At 45.4% G+C, this 14,219-nt stretch overlaps 1 long non-coding RNA gene across 1 annotated transcript; it reads left to right on the forward strand.

The window, feature by feature from the left end:
* Positions 1-3,023: 3,023 nt before the first annotated feature.
* On the forward strand, positions 3,024-8,223 carry LOC137374250 (uncharacterized). Its single transcript, XR_010975774.1, has 3 exons — positions 3,024-3,358; positions 7,654-7,733; positions 8,159-8,223. It is a non-coding gene; the product is annotated as an uncharacterized lncRNA (long non-coding RNA).
* Positions 8,224-14,219: the final 5,996 nt, after the last annotated feature.

Genomic DNA, 14,219 nt, shown 5'->3' on the forward strand with positions numbered 1-14,219 from the left:
GAGCTCGCTGTACAATGTGTCCTTGGGGATCCTGCCATCTTCCATGCGGTTCACATGGCCAAGCCATCTCAAGCACCGCTGGCTCAGTACGGTGTATAAGCTGGGGATGTTGGCCGCCTCGAGGACTTCTGTGTTGGAGATACGGTCCTGCCACCTGATGCCAAGGATTCTCCGGAGGCAGCGCAGATGGAATGAATTGAGACGTTGCTCTTGGCTGACATACGTTGTCCAGGCCTTGCTGCCGTAGAGCAAGGTACTGAGGACACAAGCTTGATACACGCGGACCTTTGTGTTCCGTGTCAGTGCGCTATTTTCCCACACTCTCTTGGCCAGTCTGGACATAGCAGTGGAAGCCTTTCCCATGCGCTTGTTGATTTCTGCATCGAGAGACAGGTTACTGATGATAGTTGAGCCTAGGTAGGTGAACTCTTGAACCACTTCCAGAGTGTGGTCGCCGATATTGATGGACGGAGCATTTCTGACGTCCTGTCCCATGATGTTCGTTTTCTTGAGGCTGATGGTTAGGCCAAATTCGTTGCAGGCAGCCGCAAACCTGTCGATGAGATTCTGCAGACACTCTTGAATGCGAGATGTTAACGCAGCATCGTCAGTAAAGAGGAGTTCCCTGATGAGGACTTTCCATACGTTGGTCTTTGCTTTAAGATGGGCAAGGTTGAACAACCTGCCATCTGATCTTGTGTGGAGGAAAATTCCTTCTTCTGAAGACTTGAACGCATGTGAGAGTAGCAGTGAGAAGAAAATCCCAAACAGTGTAGGTGCGAGAACACGGCCCTGTTTCACGCCACTCAGGATAGGAAAGGGGTCTGATGAGGTGCCGCTATGTTGAATTGTGCCTTTCATATTGTCATGGAATGAGGTGATGATACTTAGTAGCTTTGGTGGACATCCGATCTTTTCTAGTAGTCTGAAGAGACCACGTCTGCTGACAAGGTCAAAGGCTTTGGTGAGATCAATGAAAGCAATGTAGAGGGGCATCTGTTGTTCGCGGCATTTCTCCTGTATCTGACGAAGGGAGAACAGCATGTCAATGGTCGATCTCTCTGCTCGAAAGCCACACTGTGCCTCAGGGTAGACACGCTCGGATATTGGGGTAGTTGAAATCCCCAACCATTACTGCCCTATAGTTTTTGCACTCAGAAATTTGCCTACATATTTGTTCTTCTACCTCCCTCTCACTATTTGGGGGTCTACAGTACACTCCTAGTACTGTGGCTGCCTGTTTTTTATTTCTGAGCTCCACCTCATTTGATGATTCATTTAGCATATCATCTCTCCTCAAGGCTGTTATTGATTCCTTAACTAATAATGCTACACCCCATCCTTTTTTATCTCCCTCTCGATCCCGCCTGAAAAGTCTATATCCAGGGATGTTGAGCTGCCATTCTTGCCCCTCTCTGATCCAAGTTTCCGTTATAGCAATAATATCGTGCTGCATGTGTCTATCTCTGCCCTCAGCTCATCGGCTTTATTTACTATACTCCTTGCATTTAAATAAATACCCTTTAACACTGACAAATTCCTGTGCTGCACACTTTTTAACCTTTTCTTCTTCTGTCTTTCAGAGTCAATCACTAATTTTCTGCCTCCTATTCCCTGCCCTGAAACTGTCTTATCTAAGACTGCACTCAGGTTCCTATCCCCCTGCCAAACTAGCTTAAACCATCCCCAACAGCACTAACAAACCTTCGTGCAAGGATATTTGTCCACGTCCTGTTCAAGTGCAAACCGTCCGGCTTGAACAGGTCCCAACTTCCCCAGAACCGGTTCCAATGCCCCAGAAATCTGAAGTCCTCCCTCCTGCACCATCTCTCCAGCCATGCATTCAGCTGGTGTATTTTCCTATTTCTATACTCACTAACACGTGGCCTTGGGAGTAATCTGGAGATTACTACCTTTGAGGTCCTGCTTGCTAATCTCGTTCCGAACTCCCTAAACTCAGCCTGCAGGACCTCATCCCTCTTTCTTCCTATATTGTTGGTACCAATGTGGACCACGACCTCTGGATGTGCACCCTCGCCCTCCAGAATGCTCTGTAGCCGCTCAGTGATATCCATGACCCTTGCGTCAGGGAGGCAACATACCATCCTGGAATCACGTCTGCGACCACAGAAACGCCTATCCGTTCCCATAACTATAGAATCCCCTCTAACTACTGCTCTCTTGTCCTTTCTCCTCACTCCCTGCACAGCTGATCCACCCATGGTGCTCTGGTCATGACTGTCACTGAACTCTCCAGAGGAACTCTTTCTCCCATCAGTACTCAGAACTGAATACTGGTTAGAAAGTGTGATGCTCTCTGGGGACTCCTGCACTCCCTGCCTTGACCTTCTTGTCTGTCTGGCAACCACCCAGTCCCTCTCTGCCTGTGCTCTCTTAAGCTCCAGGGTGACGACCTCCTGAAACGTGCTATCCATGTAGTTCTCTGCCTCGCAGATACACCACAGTGACTCGAGCCACCGCTCGAGTTCTGAAACCCGGAGCTCAAGCTTCTGCAGCCGGTGACACTTGCTGCAGATGTGTTTCTCAAGGACACAGGGTGTGTCCACGGCTTCCCACATACCACAGGAGGCACATTCCGTTTGACCGAGCTGCCCTGCCATTACTTAGCTTTACAAACTAACTATTGCTAATGAATAAGTGGAATCACTTACCAGTTACTTGCCAATCACCTTCTTCCCCTGTACCGTGGAGGCTGAAAAGGCAGAAAAGAAAAGAGACCAAGAGACCCTCCTTCCCCTAGTCAGTAAAAGCCCTCACACACAACTCACAGCCTGACTCTGTCCAAACAGCACCATTCTAATTAGTAATTATTAATAAATTACAATAATTAAAACAATACGCCTTAGTAGTAATAACCTTATCACTTATAAGGTAGGTTTTGAGGTTTTTGAAAAAAAGAAGTTTCCCTGATTTTTTTAAAGCTAGTTACAGGCACTAACAGCTGTTATTTACCCAACCAATCAGCTTAGAGATTTCATGTGGTGTCACTGTTAAGTTCTTTTACTTCTTTAGAAACACAGCATGCGCCGACAAAGACTGAGCCTGCCACCGACTGCCACTGCTCTGGTCTGAGGGAGGCCTCGAGCCCCGTTCTTTATTTTACAGGTCTCGCTCCGTATCCGCCTCCTCCCAGGTCCGCCACTGACTGCCGCCACTCTGGTCTGAGGGAGGTGTAGGCCTCGAGCCCCGTTCTTTATTTTACAGGTCTCGCTCCGTATCCGCCTCCTTTCAGGTCCGCCACCGACTGCCACTGCTTCGGTCCAAGAATGGTGCAGGCCTCAAAGCCCACTCTTTATTTCTCCAGGTCCGCCACCGACTGCCGCTACTCTGGTCTGAGGTAGGTGTAGGCCTGGAGCCCCGCTCTTTATTTCACAGGTCACACTCTAGATCCGCCTCATCCCAGGTCCACAGCCGACTTCCGGCTGCTCTGGTCCAAGGTCACAGACCTTCCTTTTTGTTCTTTTTCCATCCTTCCCCCCTTTCACTTGCTCAATATCTATTACATTTCTTACCTTTGCCAGTTCTGATGAAAGGTCATTGACCTGAAACATTAACTCTGTTTCTCTCTCCACAGCTGCTGCCAGACCTGAGTATTTCCAGATTTTCTGTTTTTATTTCAGTTGTCCGGCATCTGCAGTATTTTGCTTTTGTTCTCAAGGAGTCTCCTGGTGGCTGCTCAAGAAAAAGTCCAGAATTTTTGGGGGACAAACTTTTCATGGCATCAAGAGGAGCAAGAGCACTTCTCGTGACTCCACAAAAGTTCTGCATCCTGCTGTCAAAGCCCCCACTGCTGTCACAGCCCCCACTGCAGACCCAGCCCCACCCCGGACTCATTCCCCACCCCGGTCCCAGCCCCACCCCGGACTTATTCCCCACCCCAGTCCCGGCCCCACCCCGGACTTATTCCCCATCCTGGACTTATTCCCCACCCCGGACCCGGCCCTCACCCTGGATCCAGCCCCCACAGCAGCCTCGGCCCCCACTCCAGACCTGGCCCCCACCCCAGACTCGTTCCCCATCACGGACACAGCCCCCACTGCAAACTCAGCCCCCACCCTGGACTGGGCCTCCAACCCGGACTCGGCCCCCACCCCAGACTCGGCCCCCACATCAAACTCGGCCCCCACCCCGGACCCGGACCCAGCCCCGGACCCAGCCCCACCCCCACAAAGCCCGACTGCCATCCGATTACCTGCCTTTCCACAGAGAGGGAGCTGTAGTAGGTGTTACCTGTGTGCCACCCACAACTTATTGGCAGCATTCAAATGAAGCCTGAGTCTGATGCCAGCTTCAGGAAGGTGGTACAGTAACTCCTCCAACTTCAGACCCATTTCAGGCTGAAGTCTAATTTCCCCCTACTTTGTCATTGCTTCTGCTTTCTCGGCCTCGGTGGATTCTTGTACTGAAGGCTTTGTCCATCATATCATTTTCAATTAAAATACAGCAGTTAACTAGTAGAAATGCAAGATGATTTGGTAACACAGGCCATTTGATTTTCCTTACCTTACTTTCCATTTCTTGTAACATGATTTGTTAAATAACCTTATGTTATGAACTCTGGACTTTGTGGTATGGTTATGTTTTTAAAAACTATTATCTTTAATGCAGTGTAAAATGGATATTCGGAGGAAACATGTGACCTCATTCAGAAACTGCCCAGAGACAAGCCAGGGGTCTCAGCTCCCATGAGAACAAGGAACCCAGATCAAAGACCCTTTTGAAAGCAGGGTGTAAGGTTGTAACACCTAAAGGTTTTGCTCTTGCAGACTCACAGATTGTAAACAGGGAGCCAGGAGCTCTAAAATGCAGATTTGAGTTGCAATTTTTAACATCTGGAAACAAAAGCAGGCCCAGATGGTTTTGCTATGGTCAGACGTATGGTCTTGATCTGGATAATTTCAAAGGGCATTCCTAGGTCTGAGAGGAAGTAAGGAAGACCAGCAATGAGCCGCACAGTCTAAAGAGTGAGAGAGAGAGAGACCAGTGGGCTGTTTGCTGGGGGAGCAGCTGCTCTCAGATCACCAATACAGCAAAAGGCTGCGAAGATTGAACCTGGTTCGAAGGCTCAAGGTTTGCAAAGGAGAAAAGACCAATGGTGTCACCAGAGATTGCCTTATTAATGGAAGTCCAGTCGAAGGTGCTCAGAAAAAGTGAGCAAAGAGGACTTTGGCTTTGAGAAGGACACAGGGAGATCCAACCTATTGCACCTGGGAGACATTTGTGACTTTTAAATGCAAGGATACCTTTTCGCTGAGAACACTGTAAGATGTAAATGTGGTTTTCGAATGTGTTAATAAGTTGATGGGAAATAGTTTTCTCTGTAATTTAGTATATTACCTACCTATTAAGTACAGTTATTAATGTTGATTTTTAGTTTAGTTGTTATAGTAAAAGTCTTAAAATATGAATTCTTCTTGTGCAATTCTTTAATCGGTCTGGGTAGTTCATATCTCTTGTTTTAAAGTTAGTGGTCTCTCCTGAGGTTCTAACACTTACATCTGGTTTATCAGGATATTAAGCTGAAAATCTCAAACCAGCTGGCCTGTCGAGTCATACTCATTTAGAGTGAAACCCAATTACTTTTTGCTGTATCTTTCTGTACAAATGAGCACAGTGCCATGTGTCCAATCAGGTTTACAATCTCTTTTATAGATCTCAATCTGACTTCTAATATTTCTCCAGTGTTGGCATGTGTGGTATTTGGCCCTTCAAGCCGTCTCCACCACTCAATAAGATCATGGCTGATCTTCTATCTCAACTTCACCTTTCCGCACTTTCCCCAAAGTTATAATGCTCATATTGTTATCATTATGGCTACAGTGAGTCCCTAGTCGTTTTAAACAGACTCCAGAAGCTGGCTGAGCGTGTCTACCCTGAGGTACAGTGCGGCTTACGAGCAGAGAGAGCCACCATTGACGTGCTGTTCTCCCTTCGCCAGCTACAGGAGAAATGCCGCGAACAACAGATGCCCCTCTACGTTGCTTTCGTAGATCTCACCAAAGCCTTTGACCTCGTCAGCAGACGTGGTCTCTTCAGACTACTAGCAAAGATCGGATGTTCACCAAAGCTATTAAGTATCATCACATCATTCCATGAAAATGTGAAAGGCACAATTCAGCATAGCGGTGCCTCATCAGACCCCTGTCCTATCCTGAGTGGTGTGAAACAGGGCTGTGTTCTCACACCCTACACTGTTTGGGATCTTCTTCCCACTGCTGCTCTCACATGCGTTCAAGTCTTCAGAAGAAGGAATTTTCCTCCACACAAGATCAGATGGCAGGTTGTTCAACCTTGCCCATCTTAGAGCAAAGACCAAAGTACGGAAAGTCCTCATCAGGGAACTCCTCTTTGCTGACGATACTGTATTAACATCCCACACAGAAGAATGTCTGCAGAGACTCATCAACAGGATTGCGGCTGCCTGCAACAAATTTAGCCTAACCATCAGCCTCAAGAAAATGAACGTCATGGGACAGGACGTCAGAAATGCTCCATCCATCAATATCGGTGACCACGCTCTGGAAGTGGTTCAAGAGTTCACCTACCTAGGCTCAACTATCACCAGTAACCTGTCTCTCGATGCAGAAATCAACAAGCGCATAGGAAAGGCGTCCACTGCTATGTCCAGACTGGCCAAGAGGGTGTGGGAAAATGGCGCACTGACACGGAACACAAAAGTCCGAGTGTTTCAAGCCTGTGTCCTCAGTACCTTACTCTACGGCAGCGAGGCCTGGACAACGTATGTCAGCCAAGAGTGATGTTCCATCTTCGCTGCCTCCGGAGAATCCTTGGCATCAGGTGGCAGGACCGTATCTCCAACGCAGAAGTCCTCGAGGCAGCCAACATCCCCAGCATATACACCCTACTGAGCCAGCGGCGCTTGAGATGGCTTGGCCATGTGAGCCGCATGGAAGATGGCAGGATCCCCAAGGACACATTGTAGAGCGAGCTCGTCACTGGTATCAGACCCACCGGCCGTCCATGTCTCCGCTTTAAAGACATCTGCAAACCCAACATGAAGTCCTGTGACATTGACCACAAGTTGTGGGAGTCAGTTGCCAGTGATCGCCAGAGCTGGCGGGCAGCCATAAAGGCGGGGCTAAAGAGTGGCGAGTCGAAGAGACTTAGCTGTTGGCAGGAAAAAAGACAGAAGCGCAAAGAGAGAGCCAACCGTGTAACAGCCCCGACAACCAATTTTATCTGCAACACCTGTGGAAGTGTCTGTCACTCTAGAATTGGCCTTTATAGCCACTCCAGGCGCTGTTTCACAAACGACTGACCACCTCTAGGCGCTTACCCATTGTCTCTCAAGACAAGGAGGCCAAAGAAGAAGGTTCCCTATATTGCAGGAAAGTCAGTACAGGCCAAGAATATGGAAGCCCACCCTCAGCCTAAACCAATTTTTTTTTTATGTATTGTCAAGACATGTCAGCTGTCCTATCCCTAGGTGGTGGTTCTTCTTGACCTGTTGCCATCCGTGCGGTGAAGGTACTCCCAGAATGCTATTAGGGAGGAAGTTCCAGAATTTTGACCCAGCGACAGTGAAGGAACAGTGATGTAGTTCCAAGTCGGGATAGCATGTGATTTGATGGTGATAGTGTTCCCATGTATCTGATGCTCTTATCTGTCTAGGTGCTGAAGAACATGGGTTTAGGTGGTGCCTTGGCAACTTGCTGCAGTGCATTCTGCAGATAGTACACACAGAAGCCACGGTAAGCTGATGGTGGGGGGCGTGGATGTTTAATTTGATTGACCCAATGTAAGTGTCATTTGTGACCAAAATTTACCTTTGCTACTGACTGAACTTTAGCTCCAGAAGGGTTCTAGCCTCAATGATTGTATTACATAATGCTATTTACATCACAGAATTACCTCAAAGGTGCCTTTTCCATCTGAGACAAACCTTTAAGAAAAATAGGGCATGACTGATTCATAAGGAGATTCAAAGGAGGGAAATAATGAGAGGGGAAAATAAGGTAGTTCATGTATTTTGTTTTCCCAAAGCAGGCTATATGTGGAATCAGACGTCCTCCCTCACAACAAGTCTGCAAATCCAAATTAACAGACACAAGATTTGATTTCGACGGGTTGGTGTCAACGCCTAAAATATTGTTATTTCTCTGCTTTATCTCCATAGTGATCAGCAGTGAGGAACAGTACCTGACTTCACTGGCACAATAAAGGGCAGCAGTTTCATGAACACCTGCTGCTACCACTAATGTTGTGACAATACAGAGCTGTTAAATAAACTGGAAGAATTGGCAAACATTCATAATGCCTCCAAACGCTGGGTTAAAGGTTTTAACATTTTGATAGCTGCTGTACAACATACGAGATTCACTTTTTTATATATAGCAACATTTCACAATCTCAGGACCTCCCAAAGCACTTTACAGTCAATGGAGTACTTTTGAAGTGAAGTCACTGTTCTAATATGGAACACACAATACAATCTTTCCTACTATTGGGGGAGGGGTCGGAGAGGAACTGGCCGTCAATTTCCCCCTTATTTGACTTGCAAAGACCTCATAACCTTGTACTTATAACCTTAACGTTGTTCACCTGCATCAAATACAGGAACAAATGAATAGTAAATTATTGGCTTATGATTACACACAAAATGACATGCACCTAACCCGAACTTGAAACCTCAACCTGCAACCTTAGTTGCTGTTTGTTCTAATGGTCAGAGACAAAGCAAGTTAACAAAATATTGCCACAAGCAGACTATGCAAGATAAGGAGATAAGGTTAGAGCTGAAAAGGTAGTTATGCATATGCCAGTAACGTTAGTTGTAGTGCACATTAGGACCATACAGATCGATTTTAACTTTAGGGCTAGCGACCAGCAGAGCATACTGGCTGATTGCCCAAACACATGGTGAAGAGGCGGCCATGATTTTGAGGTACCAGCCTCATTAACAGGCGCCCTCGACCCAGCTTGCCAGATTGATGCTTCCAATGTCAGGCCACCTCCAGCAAGAGAAGTGCACTTCTGCTACTCTGGGCCTAACAAAAATGATTCCACACTTAAATAAAAACAGAAAGTGCTGGAAATACTTAGCAGGTCAGGCAGCATCTGTGGAGAGAGAAGCAGAGTTAATGTTTCAGTTCTGTGACCTTTCTGAAAAGTTCACAGACCTGAAACGTTAACTCTGCTTCTCTCTCAACAGATGCTGCCTGACCTGCTGAGTATTTCCAGCACTTACTGTTTTTATTTAAGATTTCCAGCATCTGCAGCGTTTTGCTTTTATTTTGATTCCAAACTTACTTTGGCCGGGCCTCTTTGGCACCATTGCTAGTAGGACTAGTTATGTGTATATGGCTTCAATAGTAAGGATCTGAGAGCATGAAGTAAGTGAAGGATAGTATATTTAGAGCTTAGGAGAAACAAGATAACAAAACCGAGAACAGTAATGATTACAGTAGCATCAATATTATTGAGAAAGATGGGGTTACGATGGAGAGAGTATGATATTGGAGGTGAGAGGACTGGCTTTAGGCAACAATCTTTTTCTTTTACCCTTTCCAGAAGAAATAGGATGTCCTCTCCCCATTGAACCAGTGTGACATGTACCCTTTTGTGAACTTGTGTTCCACAATGGGAAAACTTGTGTGTAATGCTAATGTTCAACTTCACATTGTACGGTCAAAGCAACACTAGAATCCCAGCCTGCATTGGGAAAAACAATTATTAAGTAAGGCTACCATTTTAGCTATTAACTCCAAACAAAGTTGTTTTGAATCACTCATTAATTGATTTGGCAAGTTCTCAGTCAGTATAGCAAACTGTCAGCATATTGCTTCATTATTGTAGTCATGCACTGCAAATCTAGCACATGCAGGTCAGCTGTTGTATAAACTAAAAACATGTTACCATTTCACTCTGGCTAACCAAAGGGCTTTCACTGGTTTATAGGTCTTCTTCCTGGGGATGATCCTTATCCTAATAAAATTAACTGTCAGTTTCAAGTGCGAAAGATCAACCATTAATTCTATCTGTTCTGCAAATCAGGAAACTAAAAACTGCTTAGATAATTGTTACAATATTTTAACTTCAAGCAATCCTAGTTTTAGTAGTTGTTTGGCAGTACAGATCTTGGGTATTGCTGAAAATAGAGACATGTTGTCGACGCTTTTCATCTTGCTCTCATCAGGACAATCCGCAAGAATACCAATGTAAGGGAAAACAATGACTTTATACTGTATGAGAAGAGAGTTCTGATTGGTTGGGAAGTGAACTCTGATTGGTAGAGGTGTTGCCATGGAGAATGCACCAGTTTACGGTGACTGACAGTTAACTGCCAAGCTTTGTTTGAAATTTAAACCAGGCAGCTTGACTCAGATTGGTCAAGGCATTGCCCTGAGGAATGAACCAGCGAATGGCTGTCACTTATTTTGTTTAGCTGAAACAGGCGCAATGTTCGTACATGATCTTTCTTTCTGCAAAGTACAGGGCCCTGTGTATTAATATATGTAGCTTCCAGGATGCACAAATGCGCCACACTGCGAACTCTACTGACAATCTTAAATTGGTTGTACGCGTAATTCTTAGCACACTGAGGATTATTTAGCACAGATTGTCCAATCACAGAATCACATTTAATGTTGGACACTGTGTTTTGAGTTTTGCAAGCACGGCCTGGTTGCGTACGGCCTATACCTTGCTTGTTGTGAACAATGGAAGGGACATGTTGTTTGATACAATCTGCACGTTTTCAGGACGTATGGCCTACATATGCTTGCTGGACTTGCGTAAGAGCAATGAGCTGCCGGGTGATATATATGACAGGAATAAAAACAGCAAGTGCTGGAAAAACTCAGCCGGTCTGGCAGCATCTGTGGAGAGAGTAGCAGAGTTAATGTTTCAGGTCAGTGGCCTGTCATCAGAACTGGCAAAAGTTAGAAATGTAATAGGTTTTAAACAAGTAAAGTTGGGGTGGGCATGTGGGGGGAGAGAACAAAAGGGAAGATGTGTGATAGGACAGAGGGCCGGAGAGATTAACTGACAAGGTCATGGGACAAAGGCAAAGAGAGAGTGCTAATGGTGTGATGAAAGACAAAGCATTAGTACAGAGGGAGTGTTAATGACAGAATAATGTGCAGCCCTAGCCAAAAGCACAAACATGAAAAAAACAGTAGGCAGGTACATAGGATGAAACAAGATAAAATAAAATAAAAATGAAAAGGGCCAGTTGTGCTCTGAAATGATTGAACTCAATGTAGTGTACCTAATTGGAAAATAAGGTGCTATTCCTCGAGCTGGAACACTGCAGCAGGCCCAGGACAGAGATGTGGGCATGAGAGCAGGGGAGTGTGTTGAAATGGCAAGCGACCCGAAACTCAGGGTCCTGTTTTTGGACTGAGCGGAGGTGTTCCACAAAATGGTCACCCAATCTGCGTAATATATATGGCAGGGTTCATCCTCACGGTTTGCTGCATCTGCATATGTATGGGCTGCCCAAGGCACACAAAAGTGATGTCCCTCTGTGCCCTATCTTATCTATGACCGGTTCTGCACAACATGAATTGGTCAAAAGGTTGGGCGAATTGTTATAAACATGCTTTGAGCAAGTTCTCCACATACACAGTGAAGGATTCCTTCAAATTTGCGAAGACCATACAGGACTTGCATATCGCTAGCAATGCCGTGGTCATGTGCTCATTTGACATTGCTAGCCTATTCACCAATGTATCACTTAAGGACTCCATAAATATTTGCACTGCAGCACTATATCATGGCGATATAGACCCGCCACCATTGCGTGAATCAGTATTCATTGAACCTATGAACTCGGTAACTCGCGCAGTTGAGTTCAGTTTTAATGACACCATGTATCCCCAAATAGATGGTGTTGCCATGAGATCCCTTCTAGGCCCAGCTCTCGCAAACATCTTTGTTGGGCTCCATGAGAAACATATCTTTGAGGGAATGACACCTAACCTCCTACCACATGTATATTTCCAATATGTAGATGATACGATTGCTATATTTGAATCTGCAGCTGTATGCAATAATTTCCTTACACGTCTTAATGGGCTCCATCCTGCACTCAAATTTACCTTTGAAATGGAGCAGTCAGATGAGCTCCCTTTCCTTGAGGTACTAGTTGAGAAATCTGTTAAGGGGTTCTCGACCACAGTCTACAGCAAACCTACCTTCACTGGTCAATACATGCGTTGGGATTCTTACAGTTCCACGCGCTATAAGATTGGCCTTATTGGCAACCTCGTAAATAGGGCCTGAGTCATTTTCTCACCATGCTAGCTTGATGCTGAAATAGAGTGAATCAAAGATATCCAGTGGGACAATGGCTACCCTGATCAGATCATTTCTCACTGCATATTGCACAAATTTATGAACGGGCCTAAGGCTGTCATTTGTGGCCCCAGAAAATGCCCAGTCTACCTCAAATTACCCTGGAAGGGTAATGCATCCCAAACATTTGAGCAACAGGTAAAGCTAGCTGTTTCATGCTACTACTATGCAGTAGCAACACGTGTGGTGTTCACCAATAACAGGATGCTGCAGTCGAGCCAAAAAGACATCCTGCCTATCACACAAATGAATAATGCGATATATGAATTTCAATGCCAGTGTGATGCTAGGTATATAGGCCAAATGTCCCAAAGACTGGCGGATTATATCAAACAACATGTCCCTTCCGCTGTTCACAATGGGCAAAGTACAGGCTGTATCCAACCAGCCCGTGCTGGTTGTCCAACATTAGATGTGATTCCGCGATTAGACAACATTTGCTAAATAATTCACAGTGTGCTAAGAATTACGCTGACAACCAATTTAAGATTGTCAGTAGGGTTTGCAGTGTGGTGCATTTGAACGTCCTGGAAGCTACATATATTAATACACAGGGCCCTGTTCTTTGCAAACAGAAAGAACATGTACAAACATTGCGCCTGTTTCAGCTAAACAACATAAGTGACAGCCATTCACTGGTTCATTCCTCAGGGCAATGCCTTGATCAATCCGAGTCAAGCTGCCTGGTTTAAATTTAAACAAAGCTTGGCAGTTAACTGTCAGTCACCATTAACTGGTGTGTTCTCCATGGTAACGTCTCTACCAACCACAGTCCGCTTGCCAACCGATCAGCATTCTCTTCTTATATAGTATAAACTCATTGTTTTCCCTTACATTGGTATTCTTGTGGATTGTCCTGATGAGTGCAAGATGAAAAGCTTTGAAAACATGTCTCTATTTTCAACAATAATCATAGTTTTCTGATAACCTGTTTAACATTCTAGAATCAGAGATCTTTTAAAGGAGAAGCACAAGCATCTTTTGTTTTTTTATTGAGAAAGCAAGAAATGACCAATTCCAGAAGAGTACAGGATAGGATCATGGTTGAAAACAGTCAAAAGGACAAAGGAGTGGCTACATGCTTACACATCATGTATTTGACATCAAATCAACAATTGACCAAGTGTGACATCAAAGAGCCCTTATAAAACAGAGGTTACTGTGGGCCAGGGTGTTGGTGGTGGGGGGGGAGGGGGTGTGGGGGAGGATGTGGGGGCTGGGGAAAATTGTCTATTGGCTGCAGTCACACCTAGCACAAAAAAGATGGTATGATTGGTGGGAGTCAATCATCTCAGCCCCAGGATATCGCTACAGGAGTTCCTCAGAGCAGCATCCTAAACCCAACTATCTTCAGCTTCTTCACTGATGATCATTCTTTCATCTTAAAGTCAGAACTGGGGATGTTCACAGATGATTGTTGTTCAGCTCCATTTGCAAGTTCTCAGATAATGAAGCAGTCCATGTTTGCATGCAACAAGTCCTGGACAATATCCAGGCTTAGGCTGATAAATAGCAAGTAACATTCCCTCTACACTTGTATCAGACAATAACCATATCCAATAAGAGAGAGTGTAAACACCTCTCCTTGTCATTCAATAGCATTGCCATTGCAGTGTCCCCAGCAACATTGTGTGGTTCAACTTTGACCAGAAACACAACTGGACCAGCCACATAAATGCTGTGGCTACTAGAGCAGGTAAGAGATTAGGTATTCTGCAGACAGTGGCTCCCTCCTAACTCTCTAAACCCTTTCCACCACATACAAGGTGTAATTCAGTAGTGTGATGGACTTCTGGATGGGTTAAACTGCAACAATACTCATGAAGCTCAATATCATCCATGATAAAGCAGTATGCTTGATTACCAATAGCCTAATCATC

Source organism: Heterodontus francisci, chromosome 10, assembly GCF_036365525.1.
Source record: "Heterodontus francisci isolate sHetFra1 chromosome 10, sHetFra1.hap1, whole genome shotgun sequence".
Classification (NCBI taxonomy): domain Eukaryota; kingdom Metazoa; phylum Chordata; class Chondrichthyes; order Heterodontiformes; family Heterodontidae; genus Heterodontus; species Heterodontus francisci.